Source organism: Notamacropus eugenii, chromosome X, assembly GCF_028372415.1.
Source record: "Notamacropus eugenii isolate mMacEug1 chromosome X, mMacEug1.pri_v2, whole genome shotgun sequence".
NCBI lineage: Eukaryota > Metazoa > Chordata > Mammalia > Diprotodontia > Macropodidae > Notamacropus > Notamacropus eugenii.
In genome coordinates this window covers 29,948,288-29,970,852 of record NC_092879.1, presented here as the reverse complement: position 1 = coordinate 29,970,852, position 22,565 = coordinate 29,948,288, and the positions used below count along the sequence as shown (strand labels likewise).

The 22,565-nt window shown below is 44.0% G+C and overlaps 1 long non-coding RNA gene and 1 pseudogene across 4 annotated transcripts in view; one reads left to right on the top strand and one right to left on the bottom strand.

Moving 5' to 3' along the window:
* The window catches only part of LOC140515963 (N-lysine methyltransferase KMT5A pseudogene), a 137,325-nt pseudogene that overhangs the window by 53,858 nt on the left and 60,902 nt on the right, over positions 1-22,565 (bottom strand).
* LOC140515964 (uncharacterized) overlaps positions 1-22,565 on the top strand; it is a 105,252-nt gene that overhangs the window by 51,296 nt on the left and 31,391 nt on the right. For 2 of the 4 annotated variants that reach the window (XR_011971222.1, XR_011971223.1), the window contains exons 3-4: positions 18,192-18,302; positions 20,545-22,150. This is a non-coding gene — a long non-coding RNA (uncharacterized lncRNA). Of the gene's footprint in view, positions 1-18,191; positions 18,303-20,544; positions 22,527-22,565 lie in introns of those variants that run through there. The other 2 variants (XR_011971221.1, XR_011971220.1) reach the window with 2 other exon arrangements.

Below are 22,565 nucleotides of genomic sequence, written 5' to 3'. Positions count from 1 at the left end.
GGAGGGCGAGCCCAAGTCCTGCTATTTCTCCTGTGCCCTTCCCTGGAGAAGGGCAAGCATTCTCTGCTTCAGCCTTGCCTTATTTCCAAAGCCTTTGAGGCATGTGGAAGTCAGTGGGGAACTGGGTGTTCCTGGGAACACTGACCAGCCAGTTTGTCACCAGGAGGGGAGCCCAGGCTGGGCTGGCGAGAGCAGCAACCAGGGCTACTCCTGGCTCACCCTCAATTGATCATGTGATCTGGGCTGAATCAATTCACCCTTAGGCTTCAGTTTCCTAATCTATAAAATGGGAATAATACTTGCCTTATCTAACTCACAGAACTGTTGGGAGGAACAAAGGAGGCCATAGATAGAAGATTTTGGGTTTTTTTTTTGTTTTTAAATACAATGGGTGAATTCACCAGCCCTAAAAGAAAATTTGGCTGTGGTTTTAGAGCCATGTTGTCTCCCAAGGAGCTGGATCACTCACCTGATTCATCACTCTGGTCTCAGGATGGCTTTTAGGTCTTTAAGCAAATAGATTCACTTCCAAAGGATGAAGGAGGGCTATCTTTTCACTTTGGAATATGTGGGTCATAGACCTAGAGCTAGCTGGAAGGGACGTCAGAGAGAATCTAGTTCAACCCCCTTATTTTACAGAGGAGGAAACTGAGACCCCAAGAAGGGAAACGACTGCCCAAGGTTACCCATAGGGATCACAGATATAGATCCAGAAAGGAGCTCCAGGGCCATTGAGGTCAACACTGTCCTTTTATAGAGAGGGAAATGGAGGCCCAGGGTGGGGAAGAGACTTGGTTGATACAGGTAGTAAGCTTCTGAGGTAGGATTGGAATGCAGGGCCTTTGGCCCCAGCATCTACACTCTTTCTACTGTACTAGTTCAGGCTCTGGAGGTGGCGTCCAAACATATGGTTTGAGTAGTGGCTGCCTCGCTGGATTCAGTCGCTCCCTCCCAAAGGAGCAGCTTTGATGAGCACTCTTTGGGCTGGAGATTCAGCTGTGTTTGTCAAACAACCAGTCACATCAGTATAGCCATAGCCCACGGTCTTTGTTTCTTCCTCTGCCTCACTCGGTGGGGATGAGATCACTGAGCGCTGCAGGGAACAGTGAAAAGCCATGTAGGGCTTCCATCCCGGCTCTTTCTGTGCTCCAAGTTATGGTGACTGACTTAGCCCCCTTTATCCCAACAGGTCCAATAAAAATCGGGAAATGATACCTGGCACTTGCACAGGATTTTACAATGGAGGCTCACCATATACTTATTTCACTTAATGTTAATTCAGCTCTGTGCTTGGTGAAGAGATTGACAGAGAGAGAGAGAGAGAGAGAGAGAGAGAGAGAGAGAGAGAGAGAGAGAGAGAGAGAGAGAGAGAGAGCAAACGAGATAGAGAGACAGACAGAGACAAAGAGACAAAGAAAGAGAGAGACAGGGAGACAGATTCAGCGAGAGAGACAGAAAGACAGAGAGACAGAGAGTGACAGAGAGAGACAGAGGCAGAGACACACAGAGACAAAGTGCAGAGATGGAGATCAAAAGACAGAGACACAGAGAGACAAAAAGAGCTAGAGAGACAACGCCAGAGAGATACAGGAGAAGCAGAGGGAGGGAGGATAAGGACAAGAACACAAAAATAATAATAATGATCATCAGAGCTGACATTTATATGGCTCTTCTGAGGTTTGCAAAACACTTGACAGAGTCTCTGTGATCCACACAATATTTTTGTGCTATTATCCCCATTTTACAGGTGAGGAAACTGAGACTAAGAGGGGAGAAGTGCCTTGCCCACGGTTACCAAGCTAGGAAGTATCTGAGGCAGGATTTGAACTCAGATCTTTTGGAGTCCAGCACTCTTATGGTCTATGATTTAAACTAGAATCCCCCGATTCCTCGTGCCATGGCTCTTCCTGAAATTGGACGCCAGCGACTGTGAGCTAGGGGCCATGAATTTGCTCTTCTCTCAGCCTCATTTTCCCTGGGGGCTTCTCGCTGCAGTCAGAGGCTGCCCAAGTGATGGGGGAGGCAGCCTCCACTGGTCTTCCCATCATTCCTGGTCAACCCGAGGGTGCCCCTGGGATTTCTTGGGGCTCTTGGCCAAAGAGGAAGGAGACCCGCTAATGAAACTGCCCTTCTGTAGGGGCCCTTTCCAGGGCGACTCCTGCCCCACCCTCCGTTCTGCCAGCTAGGACTTGACATGTTTTGGCCTTCTCCCTGATTCGTGCTTCTCTCCTCTCTCCTAGCTTAGCTAGGTGTTTTGAAAAAAAGACAATTTACTTTCAACTGTTTCCATAGCAGCCACCTCACAGTCAGCTGCCTCTGACACAGATCCCTTTCACTTAAAGAAAAACTAGCCCCTTTCCAACTACAACTACTTAAAAGATACCCTACAGGAATTTTATGGGTCATTTTAGGGACTTTGAGGGTAACTTTCATTATTCGTGATTTTTACCTTCTGTGAACTTTTAGTCCAGGGGTGGGGAACCTGCAGCCTTAAGGCCACATGTGGCCTTCTAGGTCCTTGGGTGCTGCCTCTTGCCTGAGTCCAAGTTTTCCAGAACAAATCCTTTCCTTAAGGATTTGTTCTGTGAAGTGTGGATTCCCTAGAGGGGATTTGTTCTATGAGGTATGGATTCAGTCCAAGGGCCACCCTTGAGAATCTAGAGGGCATTTGTTCTGGGAAGTTTGGATTCAGCCAAAGGGCCATATTTGAGGACCTAGAGGAGATTTTCAGTCAAAGGGCTGCACTTGAGGACCTAGAAGGCCACTCTGCTTTAGATGTTAGCATTTATCTTCTCCTCTCCAAGATGACGACACTGCACTTTCAAAATGCTTTCACGCCTATATCTAATTCTTTTCCTCTTGAAGTGGGCAGGGAAATAGTGGTCTTACAGATGAAGAAACTGATCCTGGAGTCAGGAAGACTCAAATTCAAGTCCTGCCACAGATACTTGCTCACTGGGTGACCCTCTTTACCTGTCTGCCTCAGTTTCCTCAACTGTAAAATGAAGGATTTCTGCTCAGTAGCCCCTAATAGAGTTCCTTCCAGCTTGAAACCCATGATCTTGTTGGGATTTAGAGGCAGGAGCTGAATGATGTGTCTAAGATCATGGGACTATGTGGTGACAGAACCAAGTTTCTGCCACTTCAAAAAATTTGTGATTTTACCAAAGATACTTCATCAGTGGTGATCACAACTCCTCCACACAAAATCACATATTCTTAGCAATTCCAAGTTAAAAGAGACTTCAGAGACCATCTAGTGCAACTGGCACCTGACTAAGAATTCACCCTTCAACATCCCCAACAGGGAAGGGGAACTCACTATCTCCAGAGGCAGTTCATTCTACATTTGTACAATTAGTTCCAATATTTCTTTGGCAATCAAGTTTATTTTTGTTCCCTTGTACCTTCTTTCTACCCACTGTTCCTAGTTGTGCCCTTTGGGTCAAGCAGAACAAATCTGATCTCCCTTCCACAGTCACTCTCCTCCAACTTATCTCTTCTCCATATGCAACAATCTCTTAATAAATGTTTGTTGACTGAATGATTGGATATGAATGAACTGATCTCCACATGGCATTATCTCAAGGCCTTTCACAATTCAGGTTGCCCTGATCTGTATGATATTCAGCTCATTAATTTCCTTAAAATGTAGGCACCAAGAACTAAGTGTACTACCCCACATATGGTCTGACCGAGACAAAGGTTGGTAACACTATCACCTCCCTAGTCCTGGATACTATGCTCCTCTTTATGTAGCCTAAGATGGAATTCTCTTTTTTAGCCTACCGTGTCATACTGATGACTCATATTGAACTTGCATTCCACTAAGACCCCCAGATCTTTCTCGAATGAGCTGCTATCTAGCCACATGTCATTGCTGTTGTTTTTTGAAAATTTTATTTTTATTGGTGGATTTTCTTAGTACCTGCATTTCTGAACATAGCCTTTCTCTACGCAGTGAACCATTCCTTGTAAAAAAAAATGCAAAAGAAAGAGGAAGAAATGAAGTTCAGTAAAAACCAATCAGGACATTGACGTTGTCTGACAGCATATGTAATAGATCATCCATATGCTCTCAGCCCTGCAATGAGGTGAGGGAGGTATATTTTCTCAATTTTTCTCCCCAGCTGAGCTTGGTCATTATAATTACATACCATTCAGATTTATTTTACTGTCTCTTCCATTTATATCACCCTAGTCATTGTGTATTGCTTTCCTGGCCCTGCTCACTTCCCTCTGCATCAGTTTATACAAGTGGTGAAGTTAATTTTTGAACCTAGTTGTAAGAGTTTACATTTATCCTCATTATACATCTTATTAGCCACATAAACCTTAGTGGATAGTACTTCAGGAGTTGCTATGATCAAGAAAATTCATCGAACCTTCTGGTAACTTTGACAGTCTGGTCCTCAGGTGACAGCTGTACTTCATCACAGCCCACACCTAAAGCCTTTCTTACTTGGTAGGGTTAGCAGAAGTCAGTTCTAAGCTCTCTCCTGAGCCTCACCTACTGCCTACTGGTCATTTATTTCTTTTTCAATGAACAAAAATTGATTTTCTCTCCTTTTCTCCAACTGAAAAACAAACCCCAAACACCAGCTTCTGCAGCAAATATGCCTGGTCAAGCCAAACAAATTCCCACATAGGCCATGTCCAACATGATCTGTGCCCTGAGTTTACCTACTCTTAGTCAGGAGGTAGGGAGCATGTTTCATTAGGAGTCCTCTTCTGGAATGAGCTGGAGAAGGAAATGGCAAACCACTCCAGTATCTTTGCCAAGAAAACCCTCAAATGGGGTTATAAAGAGTTGGACTGAAAAATGACTGAATGACAACAAAAAAACCAACTGAATTCTCATTTTACAGACCAGGAAACGGAGGCAAACAGGGTGAAGTGACTTGCCCAGGGTCACATAAGTATCTGAGGTCAGATTTGAACTCAGGTCTTCCTATCTCTAGGCCCAGTTCTCTATCCACTGCACCTAACTACCCCTTTGCCCTAGAACAGACCTGATGTCTAGACCACTGCAATAACCTTCAGTTGGCCTCCCTGCCTCAAGTCTCTCCCTAGTTCATGTTCCACTTAGAAGCCAAAGTGATCTTCAGAAAACCCAGACCTGACCTTGTCAGCCCCTACCCCAGTGACTCCTTCTAGAATCAAATATTAACTCTTATTTAGTATTTCAAACCCTTTGCTCCTCTTACCTTTCCAGTCTCCATATACCTTATTCCTCTCTCTATCCTTTATAGTCTAATCCTTCCATGCCACTCTCAATCTCCCATCTCTGTGTCTTTGCTTTGGCTGTCCCCCATGCCTAGAATGCTTTTCCTCTTCCCCTCTGTGTCCTAGAATCCTTGGTTTCCTTTGAGATGCAGTTCAAATGCCACCTTCTGGAGGTCTTAGCTGCTAGTCCTTTCCCCTTTCAGGCTACCTTCCACTATTCAGCATAGATTCTATATTGACTTATTTGTGTACATGTTATCTCTCCAATTAGAAGTAAGCTCCCTGAGGGCAGGGTCCTCCCCCCCCTTTTTCTTTGAAGGAAGCAGGTGCTTAATAAATGTCTGTTGATTGGTTGGTGGATCGATGGCCCCTGGATGTCCTGATCATATCACTTCATAGAATCCTAGAGTGCTCAAGCTGGCAGGGGCCTTAGAGATCAGATGAGGAAACAAGTCTTGAACATTTTGTCTATCACAGGCACGAGGTTCGCCCCCTTCTGTGACTCAAGCAGCTCGTATACAGAAGCTCCAGACCATTGCAGCCCTTGCCTTGTCTCAGGATTGACAGAGCTTGTACAGTGGGTTCAGGAGTAGCCCAGATGAAAGCTGAAATCCCGAGTAGCCACTGATTACAAGATGAAACCTGAGGATGCAGCTACCAGCATTCCAACTTCGTGTCCCAAGGAGTAGAGCGAAACAGAGGCCTGTGCTGGCCCGCTTCCTGATTTCAGGCACATAAATCCAATCAACTGAAATGCCTCCTGTTTATACTGGCTACGCGAGGCCCCTCAAGAATTTACAGAGGAAATCATTAAAATTCCTCATGTTCTCCCCAGGCGAAGGCATACCCAGCCAATGTCTTCCCTCTCTCCCTACCTCCAAGAGATCCCAGATGTCCAGCAATGTTCAGACATCCAAGGAAAAACGCCTTTCTGCCTTGTGACTGGCAGACTGGCCGGCCGGACCTCAATAATCTCCCAAATGAAACCCTGGAAACCCGGCTTTGCTCACGGCAGGACACCTCCAGCCTGCCCAGACCTCTTTGTCCCTCTCCAGTTGGAGCTGAACACGTGCGCCCCCACCCTGTGCACCTCCTTTCCCAGATGCCCCCAGGAAGCCACAGACTCCTTACTCCACATGGCCTAGGGGCCCCGAGGACCCCATTCTCTGCCCTTTTTCTCCATCTGGAGCCATGAAACTTAAAGCCCTAAATAGTCCATCCTTTTGGACCACATCTGCCCCTTTACCACACAGCTGGAACTGCTCCAGAGCAGAGAAGGGATGTTAGAAAGTACAAATCTCTGAGTTTGAATGCATATTGTCATCAGCCTTTCTGCTAAAGCTTAAGATTATTCCCGTTGCTTCTCTTTTAGCCTTCGCTGTGTGACTTCCAGTCCTTCTTCCCTCCTTATCCCTGCCCGTTTCTCCCATAAGCCTGTGGAGAGTGACCAGATGGCCTTGATGAAGAAGTCCAGACAGGGATCTTCAAACTCCCGTCTGTCCTTCTGTTTCTGCCTCGGGCAAATGGAGTCAGGGACTTGAGAAAAGATAAGCCCCTATGTACTCTTGGCCCAGTCCTTCCACTGAATGCCTTCTTCCATAGAGAACCCAGAGCTGGGGGCTGCCCCTGGTTGCATGGCCCTCAGCCTCTTTCCTTTGTTTCCCCTGCCTCCCACTGCCTTACCATCTTGTTTCTCTGTTAAGAACTTCAAGGTCTTACTTTTTAAGCATAACTGAAGTATTACTGTGCCATTTTAAAAGACATCCCCTGGAGAAAGGGCATTATATTATTATGAAATATATTTTACTCATCAAACATTTATTAATCACTTCGTATGTGCCAGTTTCACATGGTACTATATGCACAGGTACTATGCACCATCCAAAACTATATGCTAACGATGATACAAAGATAGAATCATCTCTGCCCTTGAAGAAGAGGTTCAGTGTGTACACAGAAAGGTAAAGACAACATGTATACCAATATTGAACCCCTTCCGGGTTACTTTCTACACTTGTGTTAGCACCATTGGGTTGGGTCTCCCTGAGGGAACTCCCCTCAGTCAACCAGTAGACACAATTAGCTCAAAGCAATGGTATTTTCTAAAATGACACAGGAAGAGCTATACCTTCAAAATGCTCCTTCCCTAAACTTGGGGCATATTCTCCCACAAATATACTCAGTGTCCATGAAAAGAGTGGCATAAATTAAGAGTGCAGTGGTAATGAGACACATTTATAGGGCACATGGGTAGTTAAGGTACTGCATGGTCTAGAAGTCCCTGCTTTCCTTGTGGCGTCTTCCGTTCAGCTCTGTTACCAAAGCCAGATTTCTGGTGAGTCCGCAAGTCTACTCTTCTCTGCTGCCAGGGGACCTTGAGGCTGTTTCAGCCTTTGATGACTGCCTCTCTGGGTCTGTATATGTGTAGAGTAGGGATTCCATCCCACTAAAGACTTCATGGAATGATTTCTGGGGATCTGTGAACTTGAATATGGAAAAAAAAATCTTTATTTTTCACTAAACTTTGGTGTCCTTTATAATCTTATATATTTTATACATTTGAAAACATTACTGTAAGGCTGGCTTCATAGGTTTCAACAGAGTGCCAAAGGTTCCGTGACACATACAAAAAGGTTCAGAACCTATGGTTTAGAGGGTGTGTATCTTTGTTCCCTCAACTATGCCTCAAACTCAAACTAACTCCTAAATTGTTGGATGGGGTGTCTCATACTTGGTTAGTAGTTCTACTCCTAGTTGCGATGGCCAATAGAGGAGGAAAGAGAGAAAATCTACCCTGCCCCCAATACTTGCCACTGCTCTCTTGCATGGGCATAGGGATCATGTTCCATAAAGTTGCCATTGTCTATACTGACTACAGAACTCCAAGCTAAACATTTTAAGGGCCATGACCAAGCATTTCTTGGCCAATGGCATTGCTCCTTCCAAGTTATTTAATCAAGGAAACCTTGTTCACTTTTCATAAAGGGGTACCTGGGGTGACCACATCTTTACTATTTGTTTAAGTTCTTGTTATCTATTCTTTACATCAACTTGCTAGGGGGTAGATGGGGAAAGGAATCCATTGGTAAGAGACCAACTACCCCTTCCTACCCCCCCCCCCAAGTGAATAAAGAATCATTTCTGGGTTGGAGGCAGGGAGGGAGAGAGGATGGAGAGCACCAAGGACTGAGAGTATTCCAGGTACTGGGTACAGTCTGTTCAAAGTCCAACTTCTACACAAGGTGGAACATCATATAGGAGAAGTCTGGCTAGAATGTAGAGTGAGCAAGGAAGAGTCTTATGAAAGAAACCTGGAGTAAGATTAGAGCCAGAGCCGGAGGGGCTTTAAATGCCCAACAGAGGAGTTTGAATTTTGTCCTCAGGTGATAGAAGAGTCACTGAAGGGAGCATCATGGGCCAGGAGGAAGGGTACCGCCTCTCACTAAGGACCCTACTCTGGACATGTGCAGACTAGCTTCAGTCCTGGGGGAGCAGCAAGGCTCTCCTTTCACCCTCTGAAATCTTTTAACATTCATGGCTAGCATCTCTCCAAAAATGATGAATGAACTCCCTTCTAGAAAGGCATTCAAGTGCAAAAAGGTAAAGGACCTGATGTCTTCTCTTCATTGCAAAAGCAGTATTTCCAACACAGAAGACTCCTAAGCGCACATTGACAGATGTTTTAAACTTGCTGTAGAAGCCCATCACAAGGCATCTATTCCTGGAAAGCTGACACTTAGAACATTGTGAGACTTTGTACATTTGGTGGGATTGCTGACTGGATGTCAATTGTCCAAGGGAACAACTCACTCAAGGTTTATATCTTCTGGCAAGCCATGGCATGAATTGGGTTTGTTCTCCAAAAACTTGTTGAAGTCATCTTGTGCTCAGCAAACAGCACCTGGACCTAAGAGTTCCTGATTTCTTGACTTCACAAGGTTGCCACCAAGACTAGATATACCCATTGTGGGAACATTGTGGGAAAGTCTCACACTTGCCTAGGCCAGCATGGATGTGTCCTGCCCTGTGTGTGCAGCTCCTACAGCTGTTGGGAGACAGGGGTGGAGGTGGAGGTGTGGGTGTGGAACAATTCCTTCGCTCCACTTGAGGAAGTCCCAGGGAGAGCTGTTGGAGTTCCAAGCCACGTGTTCAAAAGAGAAGAAGAAAGTCCAAGAGGAAATTGCATCTCCTTTTGAGGTCCCCTGAGTGGTAAATTTTTCCCACTGAGTGACCAATCCTCTTCAACCAGTCTCCTGTCATGGAAACATGATAAATAAGGACCATCCAGAAGTCTCTGGGTGCTCATGTCCTTTAGCACATACCCCACAGAGCCCAATGGAATGGCTTCTGTTATATGTGCTATAGATATATCGATATGACGGTTGTACAGAGAATGGATCAGAGAGAGGAGAGATAGAAGGCATTATTTTGACCAAAGGAAAGAGTCACTAATGGTGGTAAGAGACCTCTCAGGGTTTGCCACATTGTACCAAAAGGCCAAGTCCTCCCTACACTGGGCCACCATGTGATCAGAAGCAGGGACCAAAGTTCCCTTGTGGTCTGCTGGAACCAGGAAGGCCAACTCTGAGCATGCTCTGTGAGACGGCCACTGCTGTAGTGGAATTAGTGCGGAGATCTGGAGGGGGGATGTCTATCCTGGTGACCAAGGTTGGCCCTGTTCAGGGTTCCAATTTTAAATAGGATCTATTCAAGCCACTTTATACTCAAGGGGTCCTGTGATAGATGGGTCACTGAACATTCCTCATGGGGGAACAGAGGTTCAGAGCTTGGCTGCAGACCTCACACAGAGCCAGGTTAGGAGAAGGACTAGGGTATGGGGAATGGCAACCCTTAGCCCATATTTCCGACACAAAGCAGTCAAGCACCAATGGGTTCCATATGGGCTGCAGAGCAGCAGATGTTGAGAGAAACCTGGGAGCTCACACGAATCCCACCCCGCCACACACGCAAATGACAGAGAGCCTTTCCCCACTACACAGGGAGCCCACATGGGAAATGTTCCCTGTCTTTCTCTATGTCCTGATCCCTCTATGGGGCAATTCATTTAATTAAGGAGGCAAGAATCACTGAGTTTTGAACCAATTACTCCTATGTTCATTAAGTTCCTCTTCTGGAGACTCATTGTGTCATGGTGTTGACCCCCGGCTTCTCAACGATGATGTCAGTGGGACATGAGCTCTGGCAGGTTCTTTACAACAGGAATGGCCTAATCATAGACTATTGCTCTGTCTTGTGCAGGCGAGCCCTAGCTAAGCATGGAGAGACTCATCCATCACTCCTAGTAGTGGGCTGGCTACTAGAGGATGAAATTGGCTGGCTATGATTCCCCATGAACAGAGAAAAACACACCTCTATTTTATGTATCCCCTTTCTATAGGGATGGTGACAGAGAATGAGGCAGAAGATGCCAAGATAATATCGTTTCTTGGCCATCTAGTGCACTGGTTAGTTGACATTGAGCAAGTCTCTTCCGTAGTCTGGTCCTCAGTTTCCTTCTCTGTAAAATGAAGGGGTTGATTAAGTTTATATCTAAACTCTCTTCTAGCTCTTGAATGCTATGAACTTGCTCCTTTGTTACTTCAATGGATCTGTGATTTCACTGATGGTGTATTCCCTCCATGATGCTGATCACAACCCTTCCATACTTGCCCATCCTGCGTGACTATTGTTCATGTTGTTCTCCACATCCTCTCCCAGGGGTTCATCCCATGTCTTGGACACCAACTTCTGGATCTCTTGACATTGTGTGGGTACTAATGGGGCACTTGGATTGTCCATCTATTGTCCATCTGTCTTGCCACATGACTAGCCTGCATCTTTTCCTGGTTTTCTACTTCTTTGGTGATAGCTAGAATTCCACTTCTGGTGTTTAATCCATCTTGGATGACAGGCAGAAGCCTACTTACTCTCCCGTGTTTCTCCATTTCCTTTTGTGTGACCTGTGACTTCAGTTCTTCAAAGAAAATGCTATGAAACCTATGCAAAATATATGAGAATGTATGACTTTTTTTGTTTGGCTTGGTTTTTTAAAATTCTTAATAAATTTTCATCGCTATCTTTTATGGGTGGCCTCTATCTAGTTCTTCATCTCTGCAAGGAGGAAGAGGGAGGTGCCTTTTTCTGTTTCTTCGCTGGGGCCAAGCTTGGTCCTAATAATTAGCAGCATTCCACTTCAATTATTTGACTGTTCTTTCCATTTACAGTGTTGAGATTGTTGAGTATAGAGTCTGCTTATTCATTCTGCATCAGCTTATGTAAGTCTTCCCATTCTTCTCTCTATTCCTCATAGTCATAGTTTCTTACAGGACCATAATATTCCATACCATCTTGGAACACAAATTGTGTAGACCAGGGGTGGGGAACTTGAGGCCTCGAGGCCACATGTAGCCATCTAGGTCTTCAAGTTCAGCCCTTTGAATCCAAACTTCACAGAACAAATCCCTTCTAGGTCCTCAAGGGAGACCCTTTGCCTGAATCCAAACTTCGCAGAACAAATCCCCTTAATAAAAGGATTTGTTCTGTAAAACTTGGACTCAGTCAAAAGGCCATACCCAAGGACCTAGAAGGTCACATGTGGCCTCAAGACCATAGGTTCCCCACCCCTGGTGTAGACATTCCCCAATCAATGCCTTTGTTTCCAGTGCTTTGCTGCCACAAAAAATGCTGCTATAAACATTCTGATGCAGGGGTACCTCCTTTTGCCGTATGCTGACTGTGTGACTTTGGAAAAGTCACCTATCCTCACTGTCTCAGGCAACTCTAAAACTATTCGTTGTTGTTGCTGTTTGTCCTTCATTTTTGAAGAGGACCTTGGTATCAGGGAGGTGTAGAATGAGCGCATTTCTGGAATGGGGAGGGAGATTTTCCATTGGGAGTTCCTAAACCAATAGAATCGCAACTTTGATCGCTGCACTTCTCCCCCACTGAAATTTTGGAAAAATCAAATGAACCTCAGAGCCGTAATAACAAGGAAACTTGGGGTGTGTGTGTGTGTGTGTGTGTGTGTGTATGTGTGTGTGTGTGTGTGTGTGTGTGTGTGTGTGTATGTGTGTGTGTTGGGGAGGGGGGGCTAGAAATTGAGTTATCTGGAGCTCTGCGGGCCCCAGCTGGAAACCTTCCTATAATGTTGCTTCTTTTTGTACGTGCTCCATTGTAACAACTGGGCCGCCATTGGGCCACAATTCCTGCATGAGGACCAGATGCCTTCCAAGGCTAAGTAGCGATCAGTGTTTAGCTTGTGTGCGTGTTACCAGGTTCTAAAGAACTCGAATGAAGCCAAAAGGGTGGGTCCAACACCCTCTAAAGCAAGATGGTTGTGTCAACTGAATCATTTCTTTGTTATTGGAAAAATGACTTTTCTGCAGTAATATGCTTTAAAAGACACACTGAGCAGACGTCTGAGCAATCAGAACTGACAGCCTGGTAAACTAAACAAGAAACTTTCAAACAAGTAAACAGAAGAGGGATGGAGATGACTCCTCGAAGGCAGCCTTCTTTGAAGTCCAGAATGACGGGCAAGGCAAAATGAGAATTCTACAGTGGACTAAGGCTCTTTGACTTTCGTAGAGACTTGCTGATGACAGAGGATGAGAGTTAGAAGGGATTCCAGAGGTCATCTAGCTCAACTCCCTCTCTTTACAAAGGGGGAAACTGAGGCCTAAGGAAGGGAAGGTATTTGCCCAGGGTCAGACATAAGAACTAGATTTCCAGCTGGCAAGGATACTGTGAGGCTATCCAGTCCTAAGGATAGGGATATATGAGGAAACTGAAGCCCAATGACTTGCCCAAGGTAACACAGAAAGTACCAGTGCCAGGTTCAAGCAGAGTCTGCATAACCTTTCAGGGATGTTGTTAGATGGGATTTCAGCATAGGTGTGGGTTAGACTAGATGACATCCCTTTGTGCCTAGGATTGTGTTAGTCATGGATTGTTGTAGGCGTTCAACAATTTTCCAGTGCTTTCAATGATTTGTTCCAGATGAGGGTAAGCCATGATACCCTTGGGGCATTTTGTGCTCTCCCTCTCTCCCCCCAATCTTGGAAAACCCAGGCTCCTCCTTAAGAGTTATTCCCATTGGCCCCCATTAGTGCACAATAGCTGCAGACAGTCAGTTGGAAATGAGCTTTTAAAAAAACAATACAACAACAACAAACAAATGAAACCAGGGCAACCCAATAAACCACTGACATTAGAAAGAAATTACTGCCAAATGCTGAAGCCCTCCTCCCCTTCGCTGTAAAGGGAAATCACAGGGAGAAAAAGGCAGCCTGCTACAATGGGACAGGCAACAGCTTTGACATCCAAGGACCCAGCTTCAAATTCTACTTCTTTCTGTAGGACGTTGGACAAGTCGCCTCATTTCTCTGTACCTCTGAGGTCTCCTTCATCTCTAGATCTCTGATCCTATAAGTGACTTTGGACAAATCCCTTCCCTGGGCCTCAGTTTCCTCATCTGTATTAGGAGGCATTTGACCAAGCTAGCCTCTCAAGTCTCTTCCTGCTTTAGATCTGACATCTATAGGTATCCTGACCTCAGTTTCCAGCTCTGTTAAATGAGGGAGTTGGATTAGACAGTCTTTGAGATCCTTTCAGCTCTAAATCTAGAATCCAATGAACTCATTCTTCAGGCACGCTGCAGACTGGCTAATGACTAACCCAAGGGCCTAGAAGGAAATCCCTATTGCAGGTCAGAGGTTCCTTTAATGATTCTCTCTCTCTCTCTCTTTCTCTGCTTCTGTCTCTATGTCTCTGTCTCTCTCTCTGTATCTCTGTGTCTATGCCTCTCTGTGTCTCTCTGTGTCTCTATCTCTCTGTGTCTTTCTGTCTCTCTCTGTCTCTTTGTCTCTCTCTGTCTCTGTCTCTCTGTGTGTCTCTGTCTCTGTGTGTCTCTGTCTGTGTCTCTGTCTCTTTCACTCTCTGTCTCTCTGTCTTACCTTCATTTACTTCTAACCTTGGCCATTCAGACTATGGAAGGTCATTACTTCTAAGAGAACAGAGATGAATTCCTTTTAGAAGAGAATGAAGATAGAATCAGGATTGCTCTCTGGACACAATAAACTCCCTAACTGCCACTGGGCCTGTATCCAAGAACACCTTGCTTCCTTTTGCAATAGCTCCCTGGAGTTCAAAGTACCAGTTGAGTATGACTTGATCTCTGCAAGCCTAAGAGGAGTCTAGAGAGGGAGATTGGGAGATAACACAGGGGAACTGAGCTTGATCCCCCCGAGGTCCTGACTGACTTTAGAGAGCTTTTCACTGTGCTTACCACTCAAAGCCAAAGGCATACAAGCTGAGCCAGCAGGTGATTGAGTCCTAGGGTGTCAAATTTACCACTGGAAGGGACCTCAGGGAAACTGAGCCCAACTTGCATCTTTTTACAAGAGAGAAAACAGAGACCAAGGCATGAGAAATAACTTGCCTAGGGTCACAAATGGGATCATAGCTCTAGAGCTATAGGAGACCTCAGAGACCATGTAGTCTAAATGTTCTTCTTTTCCATAGGGGGAAACTGAGGCTCAGGGATGGGACATGACTGGCCCAAGACACACGTATGGAAGTCATGTTTTAAGTCTGGAACACTTGCCCAAGACTTCTCATTGGTAGAGAGAAAGATGATTCAGGATTACTTCCCTAGTGAGAGATAGAGTTCAAGAGCTTTGGAGAAGAGAGACAATCTTCTTCTATTTTAAGAGAGGACATAAGATTCCAGACTCTTTTCAGGGAGAGATCTGTGGAGAAAGGGAAAGAATAGACTTTGGAAATATTTATTTATTCATTCATTCATTCATTCATTCATTCATTCATTCATTCATTTATTTGTTTTTGTGGGGGATATTTTTATTTATTTTTTTTGAGGGGGGAGGCAAGGCCATTGGGTTTAAGTGACTTTCCCAAGGTCACACAGCTAGTAAGTGTCAAGTGTCTGAGGCCAGATTTGAACTTAGGTTCTTCTTGACTTCAGGGCTGGTGCTCTTTTCCCTGGGTCACCTAGCTGCCCCAAGATCTGGGATCTGCAGATATGGAGGGGAAAGCTGACTCTTCCCTATGTCCTTGATTTTTAACTTTTCTTCCTAGAAACTTCAGGGAATTTCTCCTTTGGTGAGATCAAGGCCTCTCTCTTGGATGACCTGAGAGGTCAGTCTGTATATTCTAATCTGCAGAACATCTCTGCTTACTGTTTATTACCTTCTTGGATAAATCAGTTTACTTGGTTCACTCACTGTTCACTCTTTATGATGGTCTTTCGAATAACTAACATTTGGTGATGTAAGCTTGGGGTACTCCTTCCCCTGGGAAGGATAGGGATCAGGAAAGCCATATTTTTTGGGGGGGGGGGGAGTAGCTGATAGAAATGATTCTAGCCTAGAATTCCTTTCACTTAGAGGAGAACGGAGCAGTCTGTCTCATGGTCCCTTCTCCTGTTCTCCAGGTAGGAATCAAAGCTTTCCTTGCAGAGGGGTGGGCAAGATTCCAGAAAAATCTATTGAGGTCTCCCCTTGATCTGCATTTAGATAACCCATATGAGCATACATGGAACCTAGATGGGCAATATATACCTACACCTGGGACATTAGATCTTTTTATTTGTGAGAGGTCAGGTGAGGCAATTGAGGTTAAGTGACTTGCCCAAGGTCACACGCCTAGTAAGTGTCAAGTGTCTGAGGCTGGATTTGAACTCAGGTCCTCCTGACTCCAGGCTCTATTCACTGCATCCCCTAGCTACCCTTTGGGACACTAGATCTTAAGCTCCTCAGAGGCCATCTAGTCTACTTCTTCATTTTATTAAAGGGGAAACCAAGGCCCAGGGAAGTGAAATACTTTCCAGGGGTGGGGAACCTGCAGCCTTAAGGCCACATGTGGCCTTCTAAGTCCTTGGGTGTAGCCTTTTGACTGAGTCCAATTTTACAAAACAAATTCTTTTATTAAGGGGATTTGCTCTGTGAAGTTGGGATGCAGTCAAAGGGCCGCACTTGAGGATCTAGAGGGCCACATGTGGCCTTGAGGCCTCAGGTTCCCCACCCCGGACCTTGGCCAAGGTCACACATAGTAGTAGTAGCAGCTAGTATTTATATAAGGCTTTATGGTTTTTCAAAACACTTTACATATCTCACTGCAATCCTCTGAGGGAGATACCATCATTTTTCCCATTTTTACAGATGATGAAACTAAGGCACAGTACCTCGCCCAAGGTCAAAAATTCTAGGAAATATACAAACTTACATTCTCTTTAATCCAAGCACAGCATCTCATTCACTCCACCATTTTGCCTCATGATAGACAATACTCGGCTAGTGACTCCCAATTGTAATCTACTTTCATGTAGATTTGCTTCTAATTTGCGTATTGTTTTCCATGTTATTCATTTCATTGTGAAAGGAACTCAAATCAGTCCATCCCCTGCACATAGATTCTCTGAGTGGGGAGGGACCTCAGAGGACAATGGGTTCTACCTATGTCTCAATCAGTCAAATAATCAACAAGCATTTATTAAACACTTACTGTTGACCAGGTACATGACCAAGCCCACCATCTACACTATCTCTTCCAAGTCCTCATTAAGACTTTGCTTGAAGACCTGCATTGAAGGATGAGCCCCCACGTCCTGAGAGAGGTCATTCATTCTTCTTTTGGACTGTTTTAGAGGGAGTTTCCTTACTAGACGTTGCTTATACCAATGGGAACAGCTGTAATCATGAGAATGTTTTGTGTCACATGGTGCCAAAATCGACCTCTTTGTACCTTCCACCCACTCTTTCTAGGGCTGCCCTCTGGGCCCAAGTGGAACAACATTCATCTCTCTTCTATTTTTTAATGAATTGTATCCCTAGTGCTTAGCACAGTCCCCAGCACATAGTAGGCTCTTATATTCTTATATTCAATTGGATTACATATGAAAGTTGTTGCAGTGTTTGAAGATAGCTACTATTTATTTTTAAGTCTTTTATTCTCCAAGCTAAGCACTCTTAATTCCTTCAACTGACCCTAGTATGGAATGAAATTGAGGCCCTGTGCCACCCTGATTACCCTCCATTGGACACTCTCTGGCATATCAATGTCCTTCTGGGATTGTTCATGGTTAGACTGTATTGAAATAATAAAAATGGAAATACTATTTAAATTAATTAGCATATTCAGTACCATAACAGTTAAACAACCAAAGCAGTTTTGAGAGCTGGAAAAATAATAACAAAATTCATCTAATGGAACAAAAGGTGAAGATTCCTAAGGGATACAGTGAAAGAAAGCATTATCAGATATAAACCTATACTACGAAGCAATGATTATCAAAACAATTTGTTATTGTCAAAAAAATAGAAAAGGCAGTCAGGGAGTAAAGATTAGTGATATACAGACAAAGAAGTAAATGAATATAGTACAGCATTAAATTAAATGTAATGGGTGCAGCCACTGGGATTAAAGACTGATGAAAATCTGATGTAAACTGCTGGGAAAACTGGAAAGCAGTCTGGCAGAAACTAGGGTTTAGACTAAACTAACATCTCATACTACATGAAACAATGAGCTTCAAGTAGATATATCCCTGAGATATATAAGGTCATAACATAAACAAATTAGAGGAGCGATGAAGAAAATACCTGTCACAACTATGGAAAGAGTTCATACATGACAAGGGGGCAAGAGTATCACAAAAGACAACATGGACAATTTTGACTACATAAAATCAAGAAATTTTTACAGAATCAACATAGCTAATATTAGAAGAGAAACAGTTAACTGGGGAAAATTGCCAAGTTTCTGTGATAAAGGTCTGATATCCAAGATATATATATATATATATATATATATATATATATATATATATATATATATATATATATATATATATATATATATATATATATATATATATATATATATATATATATATATATATATATATATATATATATATATATATATATAAAATTCATTCAAATATATAGCTTCCTACTATGTGGAAGGAACTGTCCCTGGTGATGAAGATACAAAACCAAAACTCCAAGCCTCTACCCTCAAGGAACCTACATTCTGACAGAAAGATATAACATACAAACGTAAGTATACTCATAATGATATAAGGAGGGGGAGAGATCTCTTACTGTAACCTAAATGGAAAGGCCAATGGTAATGTCCTAAAGTGTCATAGCACATCTCATATAATCAGGCCACACTCTATGCTCACCTGTGCCTATCAGTTATATTTGACCCAGCTGTGTCCAACTTCAATTATGGGGTCAGTGATGAAGACCAGTGTTGACAGTTCCACTATGGCATCTTTTCCCTTCTATCACAGTCAATCCTAAACATTTCTTGAGTTGTGATAACCTATTGACTGATTTTACAGTATTCCCTACCTACTCCTACTGTTATTTGGTCTATGTGTGTAACATGTGTGCCATACTTTGATACTTGGATAGATTCATCTGGGGCATTATTTTCATGGGTATGCCTTCCCCTTTGGCCAAATGAACAGTTTCGTAGCAGCATGGGAGTCTAGTGTATATGTAGAGTGTCTCTAATGTCATTTTGGCATGTGGAGATGCTGGGGAGCCTGCTTCCTGCTTCCTGGAGAATCATGATGATGTGGAATTGGAGCTCCTTGGAGGGCCTGTGGAGTATGTGTGGACATTCTATAACTGGTTCAGAGCTCTTTAATTGCAGAGGAGTTCAAAAAGGCCTATGAGCTTCAGTCAGAACATGGCCTCAGAACTCTTATGGGAGCTAAAGAGACTGGTGAGGGGAGTGGAGCTTATGACCTTGTGAATTTGAGAGGTCCAGAGGGTGCCTTGGCATCCTGGCATTCCGAAACTTGGGATTTCAGCCAGTATAGCATCGATGCCCCAGAGGTATGAAGGGAGTGGAAGCTCCCTTGGCATCCTAGTGTTCCAAAGAGATGAGGATTCATTCAGCATTCATACCACACTTGGACATGAATTTAGTAGGATCAATGCTATGTAGAAACTAAACTAAGTTATGAACCTATTCTTTTCCCTGCCACCACTAGACATCAAGGTGGTGGAGGTAAGAGTATGCTCCTGAGGTGATGAGGGGTGGAATGTTGGTAGTTTTGCTCTTGTTATATCTCTGAAATGAACATCCCATTGTAAAAAACAATCATATCAAGTAGTTAAATGGAATTGGAGCACAAGTCACTGGCCACTACTAATGGGGACAACAGAGTCAATGGCAGCAGAGAAGAAATGCCCCACAACCACTCAGGGTCACTCCCTGGAACCCTGAGAGGCAGATGTAGCCAGCTTGGCTCTGGGAGAGGGATCCAGAACAGAGCAGGGCCCAGAGAAAATAGGACACGGAACAGGCCACTTTTGATACAAGGGAGGGGAGGGGAAGGAAAGAAGGCATGCTGTGTTTCCTGAAAAGGACAGACTTGGATAGGAGACTCCATATGGGCATCCAGAGTGCAAAATATTTCCCTGAGGGGCATGCAAATTTGGGAGACGGGTACCTATGGAAAGTGGATGGGAAGGAGGCAATTATTCTGGGCGGGGGGGGGGGGGGGAATCTTGTTTCAGTTTGCAATTCAGTTTTAATAAAAAAGACTGTTTGGGTTCAGTTGCTTCTCAGAGTCTCTAAGGATAATATAAACATGTTTGTGTTTGGCATGACTTGAGGGCCAAACTTGAGATAAGTGAAAAGGGAAAAATAGGTGCCCACCCAAGGTGCCACGTTGCCGTAGGCTTGCTGTTATTGGCCTGGTGCTATTATGGAACATGCTGCTACCCAGGGATTGTACCTCCATGCTCTTCCTACTGAAACTTACTTGGGTCTTTGTTTGGATAGACAAAGCTGCATTCATGAGAAAGGATATGTTAACTGGAGCCTGCTGGAGACAAAGTGCCATTTGCGTTTGTGGTCTAACCCAATTATTCTCATCTTTATTCTGGGAGTCCCAAGATGGTAGAGGAGATATTTACAATCATTCGGGGCTTTGAATTGCTTCTCATTGGATAGAGGGATAGGGGCTAGGACTGTGGTTTCATTCACATGGGGAATTCCTGGATGTGTATTTTAATTTTCCCATCACCCTTAAGAAATGACCACCTCATATCCTTCCATAAAGGGGCAGCCTGGCTAAAAACACACCTGGCTAAAAAGCACACAGGCACAGTTTGCCACCAGTCACTAGTTCAACAGTTATGTAAGAGTTCCCTCTGTGAAACACTGGACAAGTGGCCATCCTGAGGCAACCCATTCCATTTTTAGACAGCTTGAAGTGTTTGGAAGTTTTACTTGGCATCAAGGCTCAATCTATCTTCTGCCTCATTTCTTACCTAGCCTTAAATCACTGGATGGGTGTTGCCTCACACAAAGCGAGACCTGGGAAAGACCTCAGCTTACAAAGGCCAAGGTCTTCCACTGCATCTGAGGTAATTTTTAGTCATCCTGACCTATGTCTTGCCACTGGCCCCAGATGGTTCTGGAGGAAAGAGTGAGGTTGATGCCTCACTTAAATCCAATTTGCTTGAAGCCAAGACATCACCTTCCTGCTGTCATTGGTCCTCTTCGAGAACAAAGGATGAACAGCAATATTTCTTTCTGACTTCTACTTCTTCCCTCTGGGACTCAACAGAACAAATGTAGCCTCTCTTCAGTGTGATGGCCCTTCAGACATCAGACAGTTAGCATTCCCCCTGAGTCTTCCCTTCTTCATGCTCAGTTCCTTCTACAGATGGAGTCTTAGAAACTGGAGGCCCTTTGCTATCTCATTTGCCCCTCTTGTGAGGTTCTCCAGATTATCCTTCCCCCAAACTGGAACCCATAATGGGGCCCAAGATTTCAGATATTGTCTGAATTAGGGCAGAATCCAGCAGGACTCTCACCTCTTTACGCCTGGACAATCAGCCACAGTAAAGTTGATGATTGTCTTGGCTCCCTTGCTTGCCATATTTCACTGTTGACTCATATTGAGTCTCCAGTCCTCTAGACTCCCCCCAGATCCTTTTCAGACAAACTGTTATATCCATCTTTGTACCATTCAGTACTCATGAAGTGGAGTTTTGGAACTCAAGTGTAAGACATTACATTAAATTCAATTTCATCATAGTAAAGTTGGCCCATTGCCCTAGGCTGGCCAAGATCTTTTTTCAGCTCCTGGCTCTCCAGTTCAGCTTTGTGTCATCTGCAAATTGGATAAGCATGTCATCATCCTAATAACAGGAATAATAAGTCACATTTTTACAACATTTTGAGGTTTGCACTGAGGTAAGTAGACAAGTATTACCCTCATTTTACAGAGGAGAGAACTGCTGGGGTGAGATTCAAAACCAATTCTCCTGACTCTAACTCCAGAACTCATTCCACTATAATACATTGCCTCTATGCCTCTATCCAAGCCATCAATATAAATATTAGAGTGGGACCAGACATTGATCCCTGGTGTGAGGGGCACTCTACTGGAGACTTCCAAGCTGACATCTAACAATTAACTAATCTTTAATTCTAGTCATTCAGCAAGTTATTAAATCCACCTACTTCTATGTATTATGGAACAAAGTGGGGTTATTCAAATTTCCCCTGATCAATTGAATCTGCCCAACCCACTTCATGAAATTACAGGAAATCAGTGGGGGTTGGGGGGGAGGGCAGACAACAGAGAGAATGTGGTACGAAGGTTTTGTTCCTTTCAGATTTTGAGTAGTCACTTTTCAGATTTGCAAAAGTGAGTGGTCCTCCTCCTAAATGGCCTATTTATTGACTACAAAGTGTACAAAACTGGGAATAGCTCATTCATAAATTGTAAAAAGAAGTGCTAAAACTTCTCTATTCCTTTAGGATGTGTGAAGAAATTCATTAATCAACTGCAGTCACTCAAGAGAGAATCATCTTTGGCAGTGGAGAAGAGAGTCAGCTATGGAAAAAGAGCCCAGCTCATGATGGGAAGGTGATCTTTGCCTTCTTACTTGCACTTACTTTCTCTCTGCTTCCCCCTCCCCAAATTGGCAATGTCATTTTGCAGCAGCTCAAACAGTAGGAGAAGCTGTGCTTAGAAGACAGCAGGCCCAAACAATCCAGCTGCAGAGAACAGGTGTAGAAAGCAGTGTGATGTCAAGACAAGAAGACAAAAAGACATGGGACACCTATTGTTGTAGAGATATCAGTGGCCTTGAACATGTCTGTTCCCTCTTTTTAAGTATGTGCCCACTCTTCTCAGTTAGACTGTGTGTATTTGTGGGGCAGTATGACCAAGGTCTATGAGAGAGATGTCTTGTAGCTACTGTTTTTACCATGCCCTTTCACTAAATGCCTTTTCTTTGAGCTAATTGTATCCTCTGGCTGATTATTGAAGGTAAACACGT